The sequence below is a fragment of the Pseudophryne corroboree genome, unplaced genomic scaffold (assembly GCF_028390025.1).
Source record: "Pseudophryne corroboree isolate aPseCor3 unplaced genomic scaffold, aPseCor3.hap2 scaffold_494, whole genome shotgun sequence".
NCBI lineage: Eukaryota > Metazoa > Chordata > Amphibia > Anura > Myobatrachidae > Pseudophryne > Pseudophryne corroboree.
In genome coordinates this window covers 267,646-287,021 of record NW_026970101.1, presented here as the reverse complement: position 1 = coordinate 287,021, position 19,376 = coordinate 267,646, and the positions used below count along the sequence as shown (strand labels likewise).

At 36.6% G+C, this 19,376-nt stretch overlaps 3 non-coding genes across 3 annotated transcripts; all 3 read right to left on the bottom strand.

The window, feature by feature from the left end:
* Nucleotides 1-1,483: 1,483 nt before the first annotated feature.
* LOC135030148 (U1 spliceosomal RNA) lies at nucleotides 1,484-1,647 on the bottom strand. The gene has a single exon (XR_010226201.1). It is a non-coding gene; the product is annotated as a U1 spliceosomal RNA (small nuclear RNA).
* Nucleotides 1,648-2,302: 655 nt separating this feature from the next.
* LOC135029991 (U1 spliceosomal RNA) lies at nucleotides 2,303-2,465 on the bottom strand. Its single transcript, XR_010226061.1, has one exon. It is a non-coding gene; the product is annotated as a U1 spliceosomal RNA (small nuclear RNA).
* Nucleotides 2,466-2,617: 152 nt separating this feature from the next.
* LOC135029965 (U1 spliceosomal RNA) lies at nucleotides 2,618-2,781 on the bottom strand. Its single transcript, XR_010226035.1, has one exon. It is a non-coding gene; the product is annotated as a U1 spliceosomal RNA (small nuclear RNA).
* Nucleotides 2,782-19,376: the final 16,595 nt, after the last annotated feature.

Here is a 19,376-nt window from a genome sequence, read left to right as displayed (position 1 = left end):
AGCCAAAACGCGTTCGAACCCAAAACACGGCCGCGGAACCGAACCCAAAACCAAAACACAAAACCCGAAAAATTTCCGGTGCACATCTCTAGTGGCCATGCCATGTCACTGTGCAGGAGCCAGCACCGCTCACACACTAGTCCCCGGTGCAGCCCCCAACCCCCGGGACACCCGGAGCAACAAAATGTAGATTCAGGCCACCAGGCCACGCCCCTACCTATGAAACCATGCCTCCTTTTTACCATTGCGCTGCTTATCTGCGCGCACTGCATTACAATCTCCCTCGCCACCTCTCTGGGTGTCACCAGTGATAGTGACACCTCTGCCATGCTTGTAGCAGCTGGTCCTAAGATCTACGCCTCAAGCCCTGAGTGTTTGCCCTTGTGACTTGTTGATCATCATAGCAAAGCAGATGCTTACAGAAAACTGCAGGGGCTTAGATTGAAAATAAAAAAAATTGATGGGTATAAGGTAGAGAGGAGCGGGTTCGGTTCTCCGAGAACCGAATTCCCCACGAACTCCACGTGGTTTACACTGGTACGAGGCAGGCTCGGTTGTTCCCGCCTGACTCGGAAAACCTGAACAAGGGAAAATGTCATCATCCCGCTGTCGGATTCTCGCGAGATTCGGATTCCATATAAAGAGCTGCGCGTTGCCGCCATTTTTACTCGTGCATTGAAGAGAGAGCGGAGAGGACGTGGCTATGTTCTCTCAGTGGAAATCTCAATATCAGTGCTCAGTATCAGTGGATACTTATTGCTGCTCAGTAATACTAGTAGTGTGTCTCTCCTGCTCAGTGTCAGTTCTCAGTAGTATCCTCATCAGTGCTCAGTATCACTGCTCATTGTCTTGTGCTGCATTGTTGTGCTCAGCATACTACAGTACATTACTAATAGTCCAGTGCTGCATCTTGCTGCTCAGTGTCAGTTCTAGTATCCTCATCAGTGCTCACTATCACTGCTCATTGCATTGTGGTGTTCTGTATACTACAGTAACATAGTAATATAGTAACATATAGTAACATAGTTTTTGAGGTTGAATAGAGGCAAATTGCCCATCGTGTTCAACCTGTTTTAAGTTGTGATGATTCTACATACTTGCTGAATAATGTTTTATGACTAGTTAGCTACTACAACTCATGTTACCCCCGGATTAACCATGTTGATATTTTAAGTATTATAACCTTGGATAGCTTTTTCATTCAGAAATGTATCCATTCCTTTTTTAAATCCAATTACAGAGTCCGCCATTACCACCTTCCCTGGCAGGGAATTCCACATCCTGATTGCCCTAACAGTGAAGATCATAGTATCTCTCCTGGCAGGTAAGTAGGAGTTGGGCCAGAGCTGTGGAGGATTGCTGCTCGGGCACCCCCTGTCAAGTGAAGGAGATCCAACTGAGGCAGCACAAGGGAACTCTCGAAAGAAGAACAAGGCTAGAGGAAGATCTGAGACAAAGAAATCTGACTTTTACCAGAGCTGACCAGAGGAAAGCACAAACACAGTCCCCCACTACCACAAATAATGCAGTCGAGTTTCCCACATTTGGGGAAATCACAGGGGTCAGCATACCCAGAATGCAATGAATGAACCTCACCCTGGGAGAACAATCTTCATGACCATGGTATCGCCTATGCAAAATAAGTATGATTTGGGATAGGGCTGGGGAGGGCCGCTGCTCAGGCACATCTCTGTCAAGTAAAGGAGATTCAACTGAGGCAGCACAAGGGAACTCTCATCTGGAGACAACAACTGCAGGGAGAACACATATTTTCAGATGAACATGGGAGGGCAGAAGGCTGCCTAATACTGAAGCACCCCCAAACAACAAACCAAATGCAACAACTAGTACAAGCATTCCTGGGGGAAGTTCTGCAGAAGATGGATTTGCATACGGTGATGTCATCCAAGCAGTGGGCCAAAGTTGGCTGGAACCCTCATCTGCATATGAAAAGAGAAAAGGGGTATGCAGGGCATGGCGGCCTTTTGCGGTGCTTGGATGACCCTTAGTTCGCATTAAACACCCCCACCCTCCTTCGGTGTGGGGCTCATGTTGACAATGCCCCAGCCCCTGAAGCATTCAAGCTGATTTCTTACAGCAGCTTGGCACTGTAACAGCTCCAGAGCTGCTCTGTAAGGCAAGTAAAAGGGTGTGTAGTTTGCATTGTGCATTGGAAGGCACAAAGTAAGCAGACAGGAGGAGAAGTCAGGATAGTGCACAAGGGTATAAAAGGGAGGGGCTCAAGAAAAAAGAAGTGGAAACAGACAGCAAACTAGGCTGGAGAGAGACCTGAGACAAAGAGATCTGAATTATACGAGAGCCGACCAGGGGAAACACAAATTATGCAGTCAAGTTTCCCACATTTGGGGAAATCGCAGGGGCAGCACACCCAGAGTGCAATGGGTGAGCCTTGCCCTGGGAGAAACACCTTCATGATCATAGTATCTCACCTGGCAGGTAAGTAGGAGTTGGGCTTGAGCTGGGGAGGGTCGCTGCTCGGGCACCCCCCTGTCAAGTGAAGGAGATCCAACTGAGGCAGCACAAGGGAACTCTCGAAAGAAGAACAAGGCTAGAGGAAGATCTGAAACAAAGAAATCTGACTTTTACCAGAGCTGACCAGAGGAAAACACAAACACAGTCCCCCACTACCACAAATAATGCAGTCGAGTTACCCACATTTGGGGAAATCACAGGGGTCAGCATACCCAGAATGCAATGAATGAACCTCACCCTGGGAGAATAATCTTCATGACCATGGTATCTCCTATGCAAAATAAGTATGATTTGGGATAGGGCTGGGGAGGGCCCCTGCTCAGGCACATCTCTGTCAAGTAAAGGAGATTCAACTGAGGCAGCACAAGGGAACTCCAGCATCCTCTACAGACTAAGAGAAAAGGATTTACCGGTAGGTATTAAAATCCTATTTTCTCATACGACCTAGAGGATGCTGGGGTCACATTAAGAACCATGGGGTTATACCAAAGCTCTTGAACGGGTGGAAGAGTGCGTACGACTCTGCAGCACCGAATGACCCAACTTGAGGTTATCATCGGCAAGGATGCAGTGGCGTTAATGTTTCCTGGTGTCAACCTGTATTATTTCAGTAGATATTGAAATGAGGATGCATCTTGCTGCCTTTCCAATGAAGCAAGTTTAATTTAGTAATAGGTGAAAAACCATCCCTACAAAGATGTCAATCAGATACTTGGCTTTGTGGACACTTTTCAGAGAACAAATTTGTTAGCATAAAAATAAAGCCAGAAAATGAAGAGCTGTTTAATCACTCAAATGGATTTTTTTGCCAGCATATTTCTTTTTCTCTGCAAACCACTGCTAAATTGTGCTTCCTAGCTGTTTTTATAAAATCACTGAATCAAATCTAACTCTGATTACATCAGAGAAGGCCAGGTACCCTACACCATAACAGGGGTTTTTGAAATTTTGACTTGTCTACTTAAAGATCACCAAAATCTGATAACAAGGTCAATTACATCCCTGGGTGGGATTGAACCACCAACCCTTTGGTTAATAACCAATCACACTAACCAATTGCGCCACAGAGACACTTTGCAAAAGTCCATACTGACAAAGGCTAATAAGCATTCATCTAGAACGTTTCCTAGAAAAACTTTAAAAAGTCAATAATCTGGAGAGTTTTTGTAAGATGTTTCTTCCATCAACCAACGAAGAAACACATTGTTACTTTCCCATGATGAGTGAGTGCTTCAAGATCTCTTGCACTTACATGTGCAGCAGAGTACTGTAATGAAAGCATGCTGGGTTCATAACCCAGAGGTAGGCAGATTGAAACTATCCTCTGCTATATGCATTTTTTTTTTGTTAATTAAAGTAATCCAAAACTGGGATTGATATTTTTTCTCTTTTATTTTTACTTAAAGTACAATAACTTTTACCATTTTAATATGTTTTAATAGTATATTGACAGTATTGTTTTCTTTCAAAAATCCACTTAATTTTCTTTACCCGATTATTAAAATGGTAATTGACAAAAACAAACTACATTGTCACCAGAAGAGCAATACAAAATGTACAAGTGATATATTAAAATCATCTTTCCAGCTTGAATTTCAATGATGCATTGGGGCAACGATTTTGTGAGAAACATCTTCACCCTTAAATAAAGATTTTCTTAATTCCTTACCTGTGTGCTAATTAGATATCACCTTGTTTTCACATTAAACAGACTTCCACATGAGAAAGCAGCAAGGATGCAGTGGCGTTAATGTTTCCTGGTGTCAACCTGTATTATTTCAGTAGATATTGAAATGAGGATGCATCTTGCTGCCTTTCCAATGAAGCAAGTTTAATTTAGTAATAGGTGAAAAACCATCCCTACAAAGATGTTAATCCGATACTTGGCTTTGTGGACACTTTTCAGAGAACAAATTTGTTAGCATAAAAATAAAGCCAGAAAATGAAGAGCTGTTTAATCACTCAATTGGATTTTTCTGCCAGCATATTTCATTTTCTCTGCAACCCACTGCTAAATTGTGCTTCCTAGCTGTTTTTTGATAAAATCACTTAATCAAATCTAACTCTGATTACATCAGAGTAGGCCAGGTACCCTACACCATAAGAGGGGGTTTGAAATTTTGACTTGTCTACTTAAAGATCACCAAAATCTGATGACAAGGTCAATAACATCCCTGGGTGGGATTGAACCACCAACCCTTTGGTTAATAACCAAACACACTAACCGATTGCACCACAGAGACACTTTGCAAAAGTACATACTGACAAAGGCTAATAAGCATTCATCTAGAACGTTTCCTAGAAAACTTTAAAAAGTCAATAATCTGGAGAGATTTTGTAAGATGTTTCTTCCATCAACCAATGAAGAAACGCATTGGTACTTTCCCATGATGAGTGAGTGCTTCAGGATCTCTTGCACTTACATGTGCAGCAGAGTACTGCAATGGAAGCATGCTGGGCCCATAACCCAGAGGTAGGCAGATTGAAACTATCCTCTGCTATATGCATTTTTTTTTGTTAATTAAAGTAATCCAAAACTGGGATTGATATTTTTGCTCTTTTATTTTTACTTAAAGTACAATAACTTTTACCATTTTAATTTGTTTTAATAGTATATTGACAGTATTGTTTTCTTTCAAAAATCCACTTAATTTTCTTTACCCTATTATTAAAATGGTAATTGACAAAAACAAACTACATTGTCACCAGAAGAGCAATACAAAATGTACAAGTGATATATTAAAATCATCTTTCCAGCTTGAATTTCAATGATGCATTGGGGCAACGATTTTGTGAGAAACATCTTCACCCTTAAATAAAGATTTTCGTAATTCCTTACCTGTGTGCTAATTAGATATCACCTTGTTTTCACATTAAACAGACTTCCACATGAGAAAGCAGCAAGGATGCAGTGGCGTTAATGTTTCCTGGTGTCAACCTGTATTATTTCAGTAGATATTGAAATGAGGATGCATCTTGCTGCCTTTCCAATGAAGCAAGTTTAATTTAGTAATAGGTGAAAAACCATCCCTACAAAGATGTTAATCAGATACTTGGCTTTGTGGACACTTTTCAGAGAACAAATTTGTTAGCATAAAAATAAAGCCAGAAAATGAAGAGCTGTTTAATCACTCAATTGGATTTTTTTGCCAGCATATTTCTTTTTCTCTGCAAACCACTGCTAAATTGTGCTTCCTAGCTGTTTTTATAAAATCACTGAATCAAATCTAACTCTGATTACATCAGAGAAGGCCAGGTACCCTACACCATAACAGGGGTTTTTGAAATTTTGACTTGTCTACTTAAAGATCACCAAAATCTGATAACAAGGTCAATTACGTCCCTGGGTGGGATTGAACCACCAACCTTTTGGTTAATAGCCGTACACACTAACTGATTGCGCCACAGCAACACTTTGCAAAAGTACATACTGACAAAGGCTAATAAGCATTCATCTAGAACGTTTCCTAGAAAAACTTTAAATAGTCAATAATCTGGAGAGTTTTTGTAAGATGTTTCTTCCATCAACCAATGAAGAAACACATTGGTACTTTCCCATGATGAGTGAGTGCTTCAGGATCTCTTGCAATTACATGTGCAGCAGAGTACTGTAATGGAAGCTCGCTGGGTCCATAACCCAGAGGTAGGCAGATTGAAACTATCCTCTGCTATATGCATTTTTTTTTGTTAATTAAAGTAAACCAAAACTGGGATTGATATTTTTGCTCTTTTATTTTTACTTAAAGTACAATAACTTTTACCATTTTAATTTGTTTTAATAGTATATTGACAGTATTGTTTTCTTTCAAAAATCCACTTAATTTTCTTTACCCGATTATTAAAATGGTAATTGACAAAAACAAACTACATTGTCACCAGAAGAGCAATACAAAATGTACAAGTGATATATTAAAATCATCTTTCCAGCTTGGATTTCAATGATGCATTGGGGCAACGATTTTGTGAGAAACATCTTCACCCTTAAATAAAGATTTTCTTAATTCCTTACCTGTGTGCTAATTAGATATCACCTTGTTTTCACATTAAACAGACTTCCACATGAGAAAACAGCAAAGATGCAGTGGCGTTAATGTTTCATGGTGTCAACCTGTATTATTTCCGTAGATATTGAAATGAGGATGCATCTTGCTGCCTTTCCAATGAAGCAAGTTTAATTTAGTAATAGGTGAAAAACCATCCCTACAAAGATGTTAATCAGATACTTGGCTTTGTGGACACTTTTCAGAGAACAAATTTGTTATCATAAAAATAAAGCCAGAAAATGAAGAGCTGTTTAATCACTCAATTGTATTTTTCTGCCAGCATTTTTCTTTTTCTCTGCAACCCACTGCTAAATTGTGCTTCCTAGCTGTTTTTTTATAAAATCACTTAATCAAATCTAACTCTGATTACATCAGAGAAGGCCAGGTACCCTACACCATAAGAGGGGGTTTGCAATTTTGACTTGTCTACTTAAATATCACCAAAATCTGATCACAAGGTCAATTACGTCCCTGGGTGGGATTGAACCACCAACCTTTTGATTAATAGCTGAACACACTAACCGATTGCGCCACAGAGACACTTTGCAAAAAGAATATACTGACAAAGACTAATAAGCATTCATCTAGAACGTTTCCTAGAAAAACTTTAAAAAGTCAATAATCTGGAGAGTTTTTGTAAGATGTTTCTTCCAGCAACCAATGAAGAAACACATTGGTACTTTCGCATGATGAGTGAGTGCTTCAGGATCTCTTGCACTTACATGTGCAGCAGAGTACTGCAATGGAAGCATGCTGGGCCCATAACCCAGAGGTAGGCAGATTGAAACTATCCTTTGCTATATGCATTTTTTTTTTGTTCATTAAAGTAATCCAAAACTGGGATTGATATTTTAGCTTTTATTTTTACTTAAAGTACAATAACTTTTACCATTTTAATTTGTTTTAATAGTATATTGACAGTATTGTTTTCTTTCAAAAATCCACTTAATTTTCTTTACCCTATTATTAAAATGGTAATTGACAAAAACAAACTACATTGTCACCAGAAGAGCAATACAAAATGTACAAGTGATATATTAAAATCATCTTTCCAGCTTGAATTTCAATGATGCATTGGGGCAATGATTTTGTGAGAAACATCTTTACCCTTAAATAAAGATTTTCTTAATTCCTTACCTGTGTGCTAATTAGATATCACCTTGTTTTCACATTAAACAGACTTCCACATGAGAAAGCAGCAAGGATGCAGTGGCGTTAATGTTTCCTGGTGTCAACCTGTATTATTTCAGTAGATATTGAAATGAGGATGCATCTTGCTGCCTTTCCAATGAAGCAAGTTTAATTTAGTAATAGGTGAAAAACCATCCCTACAAATATGTTAATCAGATACTTGGCTTTGTGGACACTTTTCAGAGAACAAATTTGTTATCATAAAAATAAAGCCAGAAAATGAAGAGCTGTTTAATCACTCAATTGGATTTTTCTGCCAGCATTTTTCTTTTTCTCTGCAACCCACTGCTAAATTGTGCTTCCTAGCTGTTTTTTTATAAAATCACTTAATCAAATCTAACTCTGATTACATCAGAGAAGGCCAGGTACCCTACACCATAAGAAGGGGTTTGCAATTTTGACTCGTCTACTTAAATATCACCAAAATCTGATCACAAGGTCAATTACGTCCCTGGGTGGGATTGAACCACCAACCTTTTGATTAATAGCTGAACACACTAACCGATTGCGCCACAGAGACACTTTGCAAAAAGAATATACTGACAAAGACTAATAAGCATTCATCTAGAACGTTTCCTAGAAAAACTTTAAAAAATCAATAATCTGGAGAGTTTTTGTAAGATGTTTCTTCCAGCAACCAATGAAGAAACACATTGGTACTTTCGCATGATGAGTGAGTGCTTCAGGATCTCTTGCACTTACATGTGCAGCAGAGTACTGCAATGGAAGCATGCTGGGCCCATAACCCAGAGGTAGGCAGATTGAAACTATCCTTTGCTATATGCATTTTTTTTTTGTTCATTAAAGTAATCCAAAACTGGGATTGATATTTTAGCTTTTATTTTTACTTAAAGTACAATAACTTTTACCATTTTAATTTGTTTTAATAGTATATTGACAGTATTGTTTTCTTTCAAAAATCCACTTAATTTTCTTTACCCTATTATTAAAATGGTAATTGACAAAAACAAACTACATTGTCACCAGAAGAGCAATACAAAATGTACAAGTGATATATTAAAATCATCTTTACAGCTTGAATTTCAATGATGCATTGGGGCAATGATTTTGTGAGAAACATCTTTACCCTTAAATAAAGATTTTCTTAATTCCTTACCTGTGTGCTAATTAGATATCACCTTGTTTTCACATTAAACAGACTTCCACATGAGAAAGCAGCAAGGATGCAGTGGCGTTAATGTTTCCTGGTGTCAACCTGTATTATTTCAGTAGATATTGAAATGAGGATGCATCTTGCTGCCTTTCCAATGAAGCAAGTTTAATTTAGTAATAGGTGAAAAAACATCCCTACAAATATGTTAATCAGATACTTGGCTTTGTGGACACTTTTCAGAGAACAAATTAGTTAGCATAAAAATAAAGCCAGAAAATGAAGAGCTGTTTAATCACTCAATTGGATTTTTTTGATAGCATATTTCTTTTTCTCTGCAACCCACTGCTAAATTGTGCTTCCTAGCTGTTTTTATAAAATCACTGAATCAAATCTAACTCTGATTACATCAGAGAAGGCCAGGTACCCTACACCATAACAGGGGTTTTCGAAATTTTGACTTGTCTACTTAAAGATCAACAAAATCTGATAACAAGGTCAATTATGTCCCTGGGTGGGATTGAACCACCAACCTTTTGGTTAATAGCTGTACACACTAACTGATTGCGCCACAGCGCAAAAGTACATACTGACAAAGGCTAATAAGCATTCATCTAGAACGTTTCCTATAAAAACTTTAAATAGTCAATAATCTGGAGAGTTTTTGTAAGATGTTTCTTCCATCAACCAATGAAGAAACACATTGGTACTTTCCCATGATGAGTGAGTGCTTCAGGATCTCTTGCACTTACATGTGCAGCATAGTACTGTTATGAAAGCATGCTGGGTCCATAACCCAGAGGTAGGCAGATTGAAACTATCCTCTGCTATATGCATTTTTTTTTTGTTAATTAAAGTAATCCAAAACTGGGATTGATATTTTTGCTCTTTTATTTTTACTTAAAGTACAATAACTTTTACCATTTTAATTTGTTTTAATAGTATATTGACAGTATTGTTTTCTTTCAAAAATCCAATTAATTTTCTTTACCCGATTATTAAAATGGTAATTGACAAAAACAAACTACATTGTCACCAGAAGAGCAATACAAAATGTACAAGTGATATATTAAAATCATCTTTCCAGCTTGAATTTCAATGATGCATTGGGGCAACGATTTTGTGAGAAACATCTTCACCCTTAAATAAAGATTTTCTTAATTCCTTACCTGTGTGCTAATTAGATATCACTTTGTTTTCACATTAAACAGACTTCCACATGAGAAAACAGCAAAGATGCAGTGGCGTTAATGTTTCCTGGTGTCAACCTGTATTATTTCCGTAGATATTGAAATGAGGATGCATCTTGCTGCCTTTCCAATGAAGCAAGTTTAATTTAGTAATAGGTGAAAAACCATCCCTACAAAGATGTTAATCAGATACTTGGCTTTGTGGACACTTTTCAGAGAACAAATTTGTTATCATAAAAATAAAGCCAGAAAATGAAGAGCTGTTTAATCACTCAATTGGATTTTTCTGCCAGCATTTTTCTTTTTCTCTGCAACCCACTGCTAAATTGTGCTTCCTAGCTGTTTTTTTTATAAAATCACTTAATCAAATCTAACTCTGATTACATCAGAGAAGGCCAGGTACCCTACACCATAAGAGGGGTTTTGCAATTTTGACTTGTCTACTTAAATATTACCAAAATCTGATCACAATGTCAATTACGTCCCTGGGTGGGATTGAACCACCAACCTTCTGATTAATAGCTGAACACACTAACCGATTGCGCCACAGAGACACTTTGCAAAAAGTACATACTGACAAAGACTAATAAGCATTCATCTAGAACGTTTCCTAGAAAAACTTTAAAAAGTCAATAATCTGGAGAGTTTTTGTAAGATGTTTCTTCCAGCAACCAATGAAGAAACACATTGGTACTTTCGCATGATGAGTGAGTGCTTCAGGATCTCTTGCACTTACATGTGCAGCAGAGTACTGCACTGGAAGCATGCTGGGCCCATAACCCAGAGGTAGGCAGATTGAAACTATCCTTTGCTATATGCATTTTTTTTTGTTCATTAAAGTAATCCAAAACTGGGATTGATATTTTAGCTTTTATTTTTACTTAAAGTACAATAACTTTTACCATTTTAATTTGTTTTAATAGTATATTGACAGTATTGTTTTCTTTCAAAAATCCAATTAATTTTCTTTACCCGATTTTTAAAATGGTAATTGACAAAAACAAACTACATTGTCACCAGAAGAGCAATACAAAATGTACAAGTGATATATTAAAATCATCTTTCCAGCTTGAATTTCAATGATGCATTGGGGCAACGATTTTGTGAGAAACATCTTCACCCTTAAATAAAGATTTTCTTAATTCCTTACCTGTGTGCTAATTAGATATCACCTTGTTTTCACATTAAACAGACTTCCACATGAGAAAACAGCAAAGATGCAGTGGCGTTAATGTTTCCTGGTGTCAACCTGTATTATTTCCGTAGATATTGAAATGAGGATGCATCTTGCTGCCTTTCCAATGAAGCAAGTTTAATTTAGTAATAGGTGAAAAACCATCCCTACAAAAATGTTAATCAGATACTTGGCTTTGTGGACACTTTTCAGAGAACAAATTTGTTATCATAAAAATAAAGCCAGAAAATGAAGAGCTGTTTAATCACTCAATTGGATTTTTCTGCCAGCATTTTTCTTTTTCTCTGCAACCCACTGCTAAATTGTGCTTCCTAGCTGTTTTTTTATAAAATCACTTAATCAAATCTAACTCTGATTACATCAGAGAAGGCCAGGTACCCTACACCATAAGAGGGGGTTTGCAATTTTGACTTGTCTACTTAAATATCACCAAAATCTGATCACAAGGTCAATTATGTCCCTGGGTGGGATTGAACCACCAACTTTTTGATTAATAGCTGAACACACTAACCAATTGCGCCACAGAGACACTTTGCAAAAAGTACATACTGACAAAGACTAATAAGCATTCATCTAGAACGTTTCCTAAAAAAACTTTAAAAAGTCTATAATCTGGAGAGTTTTTGTAAGATGTTTCTTCCAGCAACCAACGAAGAAACACATTGGTACTTTCGCATGATGAGTGAGTGCTTCAGGATCTCTTGCACTTACATGTGCAGCAGAGTACTGCAATGGAAGCATGCTGGGCCCATAACCCAGAGGTAGGCAGATTGAAACTATCCTTTGCTATATGCATTTTTTTTTGTTCATTAAAGTAATCCAAAACTGGGATTGATATTTTAGCTTTTATTTTTACTTAAAGTACAATAACTTTTACCATTTTAATTTGTTTTAATAGTATATTGACAGTATTGTTTTCTTTCAAAAATCCAATTAATTTTCTTTACCCGATTATTAAAATGGTAATTGACAAAAACAAACTACATTGTCACCAGAAGAGCAATACAAAATGTACAAGTGATATATTAAAATCATCTTTCCAGCTTGAATTTCAATGATGCATTGGGGCAACGATTTTGTGAGAAACATCTTCACCCTTAAATAAAGATTTTCTTAATTCCTTACCTGTGTGCTAATTAGATATCACCTTGTTTTCACATTAAACAGACTTCCACATGAGAAAACAGCAAAGATGCAGTGGTGTTAATGTTTCCTGGTGTCAACCTGTATTATTTCTGTAGATATTGAAATGAGGATGCATCTTGCTGCCTTTTTAATGAAGCAAGTTTAATTTAGTAATAGGTGAAAAACCATCCCTACAAAGATGTTAATCAGATACTTGGCTTTGTGGACACTTTTCAGAGAACAAATTTGTTATCATAAAAATAAAGCCAGAAAATGAAGAGCTGTTTAATCACTCAATTGGATTTTTCTGCCAGCATTTTTCTTTTTCTCTGCAACCCACTGCTAAATTGTGCTTCCTAGCTGTTTTTTTTATAAAATCACTTAATCAAATCTAACTCTGATTACATCAGAGAAGGCCAGGTACCCTACACCATAAGAGAGGGTTTGCAATTTTGACTTGTCTACTTAAATATCACCAAAATCTGATCACAAGGTCAATTACGTCCCTGGGTGGGATTGAACCACCAACCTTTTGATTAATAGCTGAACACACTAACAGATTGCGCCACAGAGACACTTTGCAAAAAGTCCATACTGACAAAGACTAATAAGCATTCATCTAGAACGTTTCCTAGAAAAACTTTAAAAAGTCAATAATCTGGAGAGTTTTTGTAAGATGTTTCTTCCAGCAACCAATGAAGAAACACATTGGTACTTTCGCATGATGAGTGAGTGCTTCAGGATCTCTTGCACTTAAATGTGCAGCAGAGTACTGCAATGGAAGCATGCTGGGCCCATAACCCAGAGGTAGGCAGATTGAAACTATCCTTTGCTATATGCATTTTTTTTTGTTCATTAAAGTAATCCAAAACTGGGATTGATATTTTAGCTTTTATTTTTACTTAAAGTACAATAACTTTTACCATTTTAATTTGTTTTAATAGTATATTGACAGTATTGTTTTCTTTCAAAAATCCACTTAATTTTCTTTACCCTATTATTAAAATGGTAATTGACAAAAACAAACTACATTGTCACCAGAAGAGCAATACAAAATGTACAAGTGATACATTAAAATCATCTTTCCAGCTTGAATTTCAATGATGCATTGGGGCAACGATTATGTGAGAAACATCTTCACCCTTAAATAAAGATTTTCTTAATTCCTTACCTGTGTGCTAATTAGATATCACCTTGTTTTCACATTAAACAGACTTCCACATGAGAAAGCAGCAAGGATGCAGTGGCGTTAATGTTTCCTGGTGTCAACCTGTATTATTTCAGTAGATATTGAAATGAGGATGCATCTTGCTGCCTTTCCAATGAAGCAAGTTTAATTTAGTAATAGATGAAAAACCATCCCTACAAATATGTTAATCAGATACTTGGCTTTGTGGACACTTTTCAGAGAACAAATTAGTTAGCATAAAAATAAAGCCAGAAAATGAAGAGCTGTTTAATCACTCAATTGGATTTTTCTGCCAGCATATTTCTTTTTCTCTGCAACCCACTGCTAAATTGTGCTTCCTAGCTGTTTTTATAAAATCACTGAATCAAATCTAACTACATCAGAGAAGGCCAGGTACCCTACACCATAACAGGGGGTTTGAAATTTTGACTTGTCTACTTAAAGATCACCAAAATCTGATAACAAGGTCAATTAAGTCCCTGGGTGGGATTAAACCACCAACCTTTTGGTTAATAGCCTTACACACTAACTGATTGCGCCACAGCGACACTTTGCAAAAGTACATACTGACAAAGGCTAATAAGCATTCATCTAGAACGATTCCTAGAAACATTTTAAAAAGTCAATAATGTGGAGAGTTTTTGTAAGATGTTTCTTCCATCAACCAATGAAGAAACACATTGGTACTTTCCCATGATGAGTGAGTGCTTCAGGATCTTTTGCACTTACATGTGCAGCAGAGTACTGTAATGGAAGCATGCTGGGTCCATAACCCAGAGGTAGGCAGATTGAAACTATCCTCTGCTATATGCATTTTTTTTTGTTAATTAACGTAATCCAAAACTGGGATTGATATTTTTGCTCTTTTATTTTTACTTAAAGTACAATAACTTTTACCATTTTAATTTGTTTTAATAGTATATTGACAGTATTGTTTTCTTTCAAAAATCCACTTAATTTTCTTTACCCGATTATTAAAATGGTAATTGACAAAAACAAACTACATTGTCACCAGAAGAGCAATACAAAATGTACAAGTGATATATTAAAATCATCTTTCCAGCTTGAATTTCAATGATGCATTGGGGCAACGATTTTGTGAGAAACATCTTCACCCTTAAATAAAGATTTTCTTAATTCCTTACCTGTGTGCTAATTAGATATCACCTTGTTTTCACATTAAACAGACTTCCACATGAGAAAACAGTAAAGATGCAGTGGCGTTAATGTTTCCTGGTGTCAACCTGTATTATTTCCGTAGATATTGAAATGAGGATGCATCTTGCTGCCTTTCCAATGAAGCAAGTTTAATTTAGTAATAGGTGAAAAACCATCCCTACAAAGATGTTAATCAGATATTTGGCTTTGTGGACACTTTTCAGAGAACAAATTTGTTATCATAAAAATAAAGCCAGAAAATGAAGAGCTGTTTAATCACTCAATTGGATTTTTCTGCCAGCATTATTCTTTTTCTCTGCAACCCACTGCTAAATTGTGCTTCCTAGCTGTTTTTTTATAAAATCACTTAATCAAATCTAACTCTGATTACATCAGAGAAGGCCAGGTACCCTACACCATAACAGGGGGTTTGCAATTTTGACTTGTCTACTTAAATATCACCAAAATCTGATCACAAGGTCAATTATGTCCCTGGGAGGGATTGAACCACCAACCTTTTGATTAATAGCTGAACACACTAACCGATTGCGCCACAGAGACACTTTGCAAAAAGTACATACTGACAAAGACTAATAAGCATTCATCTAGAACGATTCCTAGAAACATTTTAAAAAGTCAATAATGTGGAGAGTTTTTGTAAGATGTTTCTTCCATCAACCAATGAAGAAACACATTGGTACTTTCCCATGATGAGTGAGTGCTTCAGGATCTCTTGCACTTACATGTGCAGCAGAGTACTGTAATGGAAGCATGCTGGGTCCATAACCCAGAGGTAGGCAGATTGAAACTATCCTCTGCTATATGCATTTTTTTTGTTAATTAAAGTAATCCAAAACTGGGATTGATATTTTTGCTCTTTTATTTTTACTTAAAGTACAATAACTTTTACCATTTTAATTTGTTTTAATAGTATATTGACAGTATTGTTTTCTTTCAAAAATCCAATTAATTTTCTTTACCCGATTATTAAAATGGTAATTGACAAAAGCAAACTACATTGTCACCAGAAGAGCAATACAAAATGTACAAGTGATATATTAAAATCATCTTTCCAGCTTGAATTTCAATGATGCATTGGGGCAACGATTTTGTGAGAAAAATCTTCACCCTTAAATAAAGATTTTCTTAATTCCTTACCTGTGTGCTAATTAGATATCACCTTGTTTTCACATTAAACAGACTTCCACATGAGAAAGCAGCAAGGATGCAGTGGCGTTAATGTTTCCTGGTGTCAACCTGTATTATTTCAGTAGATATTGAAATGAGGATGCATCTTGCTGCCTTTCCAATGAAGCAAGTTTAATTTAGTAATAGGTGAAAAACCATCCCTACAAAGATGTTAATCAGATACTTGGCTTTGTGGACACTTTTCAGAGAACAAATTTGTTAGCATAAAAATAAAGCCAGAAAATGAAGAGCTGTTTAATCACTCAATTGGATTTTTTTGCCAGCATATTTCTTTTTCTCTGCAACCCACTGCTAAATTGTGCTTCCTAGCTGTTTTTTTATAAAATCACTTAATCAAATCTAACTCTGATTACATCAGAGAAGGCCAGGTACCCTACACCATAACAGGGGGTTTGAAATTTTGACTAGTCTACTTAAAGATCACCAAAATCTGATAACAAGGTCAATTATATCCCTGGGTGGGATTGAACCACCAACCCTTTGATTAATAACCAAACACACTAACCGATTGCGCCACAGAGACACTTTGCAAACTTACATACTGACAAAGGCTAATAAGCATTCATCTAGAACGTTTCCTAGAAAAACTTTAAAAAGTCAATAATCTGGAGAGTTTTTGTAAGATGTTTCTTCCATCAACCAACGAAGAAACACATTGGTACTTTCCCATGATGAGTGAGTGCTTCAGGATCTCTTGCACTTACATGTGCAGCAGAGTACTGCATTGGAAACATGCTGGGCCCATAACCCAGAGGTAGGCAGATTGAAACTATCCTCTGCTATATGCATTTTTTATTGTTAATTAAAGTAATCCAAAACTGGGATTGATATTTTTGCTCTTTTATTTTTACTTTAAAGTACAATAACTTTTACCATTTTAATTTGTTTTAATAGTATATTGACAGTATTGTTTTCTTTCAAAAATCCACTTAATTTTCTTTACCCTATTTTTATAATGGTAATTGACAAAAACAAACTACATTGTCACCAGAAGAGCAATACAAAATGTACAAGTGATATATTAAAATCATCTTTCCAGCTTGAATTTCAATGATGCATTGGGGCAACGATTTTGTGAGAAACATCTTCACCCTTAAATAAAGATTTTCTTAATTCCTTACCTGTGTGCTAATTAGATATCACCTTGTTTTCACATTAAACAGACTTCCACATGCGAAAGCAGCAAGGATGCAGTGGCGTTAATGTTTCCTGGTGTCAACCTGTATTATTTCAGTAGACATTGAAATGAGGATGCATCTTGCTGCCTTTCCAATGAAGCAAGTTTAATTTAGTAATAGGTGAAAAACCATCCCTACAAAGGTGTTAATCAGAGACTTGGCTTTGTGGACACTTTTCAGAGAACAAATTTGTTAGCATAAAAATAAAGCCAGAAAATGAAGAGCTGTTTAATCACTCAATTGGATTTTTTTGCCAGCATATTTCTTTTTCTCTGCAACTCACTGCTAAATTGTGCTTCCTAGCTGTTTTTATAAAATCACTGAATCAAATCTAACTCTGATTACATCAGAGAAGGCCAGGTACCCTACACCATAACAGGGGGTTTGAAATTTTGACTTGTCTACTTAAAGATCACCAAAATCTGATAACAAGGTCAATTACGTCCCTGGGTGGGATTGAACCACCAACCTTTTAGTTAATAACCATACACACAGACTGATTGCGCCACAGCGACACTTTGCAAAAGTACATACTGACAAATGCTAATAAGCATTCATCTAGAACGTTTCCTAGAAACATTTTAAAAAGTCAATAATGTGGAGAGTTTTTGTAAGATGTTTCTTCCATCAACCAATAAAGAAACACATTGGAACTTTCCCATGATGAGTGAGTGCTTCAGGACCTCTTGCACTTACATGTGCAGCAGAGTACTGTAATGGAAGCATGCTGGGTCCATAACCCAGAGGTAGGCAGATTGAAACTATCCTCTGCTATATGCATTTTTTTTTGTTAATTAAAGTAATCCAAAACTGGGATTGATATTTTTGCTCTTTTATTTTTACTTAAAGTACAATAACTTTTACCATTTTAATTTGTTTTAATAGTATATTGACAGTATTGTTTTCTTTCAAAAATCCAATTAATTTTCTTTACCCGATTATTAAAATGGTAATTGACAAAAACAAACTACATTGTCACCAGAAGAGCAATACAAAATGTACAAGTGATATATTAAAATCATCTTTCCAGCTTGAATTTCAATGATGCATTGGGGCAACGATTTTGTGAGAAACATCTTCACCCTTTAATAAAGATTTTCTTAATTCCTTACCTGTGTGCTAATTAGATATCACCTTGTTTTCACATTAAACAGACTTCCACATGAGAAAGCAGCAAGGATGCAGTGGCGTTAATGTTTCCTGGTGTCAACCTGTATTATTTCAGTAGATATTGAAATGAGGATGCATCTTGCTGCCTTTCCAATGAAGCAAGTTTAATTTAGTAATAGGTGAAAAACCATCCAAGAGCTGTTTAATCACTCAATTGGATTTTTTTGCCAGCATATTTCTTTTTCTCTGCAACCCACTGCTAAATTGTGCTTCCTAGCTGTTTTTATAAAATCACTGAATCAAATCTAACTCTGATTACATCAGAGAAGTCTAAATACCTAACACCATAACAGGGGGTTTGAAATTTTGACTTGTCTACTTAAAGATCACCAAAATCTGATAACAAAGTCAATTACATACCTGGGTGGGATTGAACCACCAACCTTTTGGTTAATAGCCATACACACTAACTGATTGCGCCACAGCGACACTTTGCAAAATTACATACTGACAAAGGCTAATAAACAATCATCTAGAACGTTTCCTAGAAAAACTTTAAAAAGTCAATAATCTGGAGTGTTTTTGTAAGATGTTTCTGCCATCAACCAATGAAGAAACACATTGGTACTTTCCCATGATGAGTGAGTGCTTCAGGATCTCTTGCACTTACATGTGCAGCAGAGTACTGCAATGGAAGCATGCTGGGCCCATAACCCAGAGGTAGAAAGATTGAAACTATCCTCTGCTATATGCATTTTTTTTGTTAATTAAAGTAATCCAAAACTGGGATTGATATTTTTGCTCTTTTATTTTTACTTAAAGTACAATAACTTTTACCATTTTAATTTGTTTTAATAGTATATTGACAGTATTGTTTTCTTTCAAAAATTCACTTAATTTTCTTTTCTGTGTGCTAATTAGATATCACCTTGTTTTCACATTAAATAGACTTCCACATGAGAAAGCAGCAAGGATGCAGTGGCGTTAATGTTTCCTGGTGGTAGTGGGGTACTGTGTTTGTGCTTTCCTCTGGTCAGCTCTGGTAAAAGTCAGATTTCTTTGTCTCAGATCTTCCTCTAGCCTTGTTCTTCTTTCGAGAGTTCCCTTGTGCTGCCTCAGTTGGATCTCCTTCACTTGACAGGGGGGTACCCGAGCAGCGACCCTCCCCAGCACTAGCCCAACTC